The sequence below is a fragment of the Equus caballus genome, chromosome 7 (genome assembly GCF_041296265.1).
Source record: "Equus caballus isolate H_3958 breed thoroughbred chromosome 7, TB-T2T, whole genome shotgun sequence".
Taxonomy (NCBI): Eukaryota; Metazoa; Chordata; class Mammalia; order Perissodactyla; family Equidae; genus Equus; species Equus caballus.
The window spans coordinates 38,878,520-38,882,313 of record NC_091690.1 but is presented as its reverse complement, the minus strand read 5'-3'; the positions used below and the strand labels follow the sequence as shown (position 1 = coordinate 38,882,313).

General features: G+C 42.9%; 1 long non-coding RNA gene across 1 annotated transcript; it reads left to right on the top strand.

Moving 5' to 3' along the window:
• The first annotated feature begins 224 nt into the window (after positions 1-224).
• LOC138924998 (uncharacterized) lies at positions 225-3,481 on the top strand. Its single transcript, XR_011440564.1, has 2 exons — positions 225-467; positions 3,073-3,481. It is a non-coding gene; the product is annotated as an uncharacterized lncRNA (long non-coding RNA).
• Positions 3,482-3,794: the final 313 nt, after the last annotated feature.

Genomic DNA, 3,794 nt, shown 5'->3' with positions numbered 1-3,794 from the left:
TCACTTTATCGGCTGCTGGATATTTTGAATTCCTTTGGGTTTTTATCGGCTTGGTTTACAATGCAGTTCACCTGGAGTCGGTTTGGGTCTTCTGAGGCTTGCTTCTAAACTTTGACACAACAGGTCTAACACAGCTCTTCACTGAGGGCTAATTCGGCCCCAGCGAGGCCATGTTTCTGAGAACTGGGCCCAGCGTCCCAGGTACGCGGCAGCCTTTCCACCCTAGCTGGCGGGGGCACAGCCCTGGCCCCGCGTGAGCTCCTGGGGCTGACCCGCCTCCCAGTCTGGTGTTCCTTCCCCGGGCTTGGAAGTTCCCTCTCTCATGCGCGTCGCAGCTCTCAGCCCGGCTTGAGGCCCTGCAGGTCACCGGAGCCCTCTCCTGCTGGTCCCTCTCTGATACTTTGCCTCTCAAATTTTTCATGACTTTGTGCGGCTTGAGCTCAAACCTTGTCTCCTTCACGCAGCAAGTATGTCGAGCGGTTTTGGTCCCCCCTTTCTGTGTTCTGCCTGGAAACTGTCCCCAGGCACTGAACTGGGCCACTTTCCGGGCTCACCTCATTTGTTTCCCTCTCTCAGGCAGGCTGTCCTGCACTGCCTTTTGTGCAATGCCTGAATACTTCTGTTTCCTGTATTTTGTTCAGCAGTTAGTTGTTTAAGGAGGGAAGGTAAATCTAGTCTTTGTTATTCCATCATGATTGAAAGCAGAAGTCTAATGATGGTTTTTGGTAAACAGTTTTCATCATGTTTAAGCAGTTTCTTTATATTCCCCCCCTTTTTTTTTGTGGTGAGGAAGATGGGCCCTCAGCTAACATCTTTTGCCAATTTTCCTCTTTTTGCTTGAGGAAGATTCTTGCTGAGCTAACATCTGTGCCAATCTTCCTTTATTTTGTTTGTGGGACACTACCACAGCGTGGTTTGATGAGCCATGTATAGGTCTGTGCCCAGAATCTGAACCTGTGAACCTTGGGCTGCCGAAGTGGAGTGTGCAAACTTAACCACTATGCCACCAGGCCGGCCCTTTTATATTCCTATTTTAATTAGTGTTTTTATTAGAAATGCTATTAAACATTAAGAGAAAACTTTCTTTGCATTTATCATGAAATCATGTGGGTTTTCTTCTTTAGTTTATAAATGCAATGATTTATGTTAATAGTATTCCCATTGTTGAACAACTTTTGCATTCCTGGAATGAACCCTTCTTGGCCATGTATTATTTTATTATTTTTATTGTGTTTAAAAAGTGTTAACAAATGAACAATGTGATGGTCAGTCCTGGGTGAGAGCTGTGTCAGCTTAAGAGTAGACTGTCCACATTGGCGATACCCTGAGAGACTGCATCACAAGCTTTACCTGTCAGAGTCTTGGGCATCAAAAGAGTTTCTTTCACAGTAAAGCTATTTAAAAATTCTGATGGATTCTCTGGAATTTTAGACGATCCCTTTTACATCTGGAAGCTTTTTTAGTGTCTTTCTTTTCATGTGTTACACTGCTTGAGGTTATCCCACAGTGCACTGATGCCCTTTTCATTTTTTTTCTGGTATCTTTTCTCTCTGTATTTCACTGTGGATGATCTACATTGCTATGTCTTCAAGTTCACAAATCTCTTCTTTCTCAGTGTCTAACCTGCTGTTAATCTCATCCAGTGTATTTTCATCTCAGACGTTGTGGTTTTGGTCTCAGAAGTTTAATTTGGGTATTTTTTATATCTTCTACATCTCTACCAACATGCTCAGTCTCTCCTCTAACTTCTTGAACATATAGGATACAGTTATAATAACTGTTTTAATGTCTTTGTCCGCCAATTCTGTAACTTGTATCATTTCTGGGTTGGTTTCATGTTTGCTTTTTCTCTTCATTATGGATGGTATTTTTCTGGTTTTTATTTTTTTGCACACCTGGTAATTTTTGGTTAGATGGAAGACATTGTAAATTTTGCCTTAATGGGTGCTGCACCTAAAAGAGAGTAGAAGAGGAAGTTTCTTGGTGGCTACCACTCTGGCTTGAGAAGCTGACATGAGGCTCTCTCTCTTGTGGATGCAGCAAGGAAAGAAAGAAAATTGGCTGTCCTCTCCTGGAGCCACAGCCTCGGGCCCCACTCTGACTGAGGCACCCACTCTCATGTCATGGCTTAGCTGGTCTGCAGCTCAGGCCAGAAGCAGTAGTCGTGACTAGAAAAGAAGAGTCCTATGGGAATGGTAGTGGTCCAGCCTCACGACACAGCAGAGCTCAAGTGGGGGTGAGGGGTGAGACTTAGTGTCAGAAAAGAGAGCCAAAGAGAGAGAGGAAAGCAGCTTTAGCAAAGAGAGGAAGAACCAACTAGCCAGAGTAGGGGAGCTGCTTGCAAATAACATTCCTGGTAGTGTCAGAGGCTGCAGGGATCACTCTTGAACCGCCCAGGAATTCTGACAATAGGCAAGATTGGGAGGAAACTGGAATCCCACTGTCTTTGCTGGGGTGAGCTTAGACAAAGGCTATGCTATTTTTCTTTAATGCCATTATTCTTGTCAACCATATTCTTTGACATTAATCCTCTGAGGTTAATCAATTTAGAGAATATCTGCTATAGATGAAACAAAATTCTGAAATGCTAATATGTATATGATATATTAATATATTACTGTGTAGCAACTAAGGCTTCAGAACTATAGCTTGGAACCTTAATGATGCTGGATTACTTACTGCCTGTGCCTGAAAGTTCTTCGGACACTCAGGAGGGCCCTTATTGTTATTTTAGTATGTACTTATTTTTTGTCTAAGATCAAAGAAGTTTTACTGAATAATGCCTAACGGTCGCATGTAAGAGCAATATTAGCTTTGATGCTTGTCTACATGGACGAAATATCCATGGAAAAGTTTCCTGTTTCTATTTCGTTATTTATCGTGTGTTTTACGTGTTCCATTTACATGTCTGTCTCCCCGACAAGAATGTCAGCTTTTCAAGGGATCGTGCTTTGTAGTTACCATGTGTGCAGTGAATACTAGGTTGATAAACATTTTATACGCCTTGTGTTGCTTAACTTATATACTGCTCTGAGAAACTGTGTGAGTTTTTTACTCTCGTCTCCATTTCAGGTTTATGCACAGTGAAGTAAAGTAAGTTGCCCAAAGCCATATGGCAATTAAAACATGAACTCTAAGCCTGTCTAACTCATCTCTGACCGCCCTGCGCCTAAGTAATGAGTGAGGCACAGTACTCAATGCTGAAAACGTCGTGTTGCTGGAATAGACATAAAAAATGTAGCTGCCTCACTGTGAACACTAGATGGCACTGTAAGCTCAGCCACGCTGGCCTGTCGGAGAGGCAAGGTGAGCCGGGCCAGGTCAGGACGCAACTTCCAGCATGGTTGACTGAAAGTGAAGTGAGAAAATGCAGATTTCTTTGGGGCTTTGTTTTTCTATTTTAAAATGGGAAGGTTAATTCTGTAACTTACTTTCAAAGATGTAATGGGAACGAAGTTGGGAATAAAATTCTTCATGAAGATTTTGCATGTCTCAGTGAGTGGATCTGATAGCAATAATGAAATTATTTCGGTCACGCACAGTAGGAGGGCCCAGGGCAGAGAACGATGACATGGAATCTTCTTTCCTTAAGATAACAGACTCTCACCTGCCTCCTTACCTCCATCCAGGATTATAAAAAAACTTCCAAAGTAGGCTTTTTAGCGTCCACGTGCACAATTGTAGCCTCTCCCACTCCGATTTGTTTCCTTTTCCAGTAACCCACAGCTCTCACTGTCAAAGGTCTGCATGTAAGAATGGAGAATAACTGTGTGATCTTACAAAGACCTCTGAAG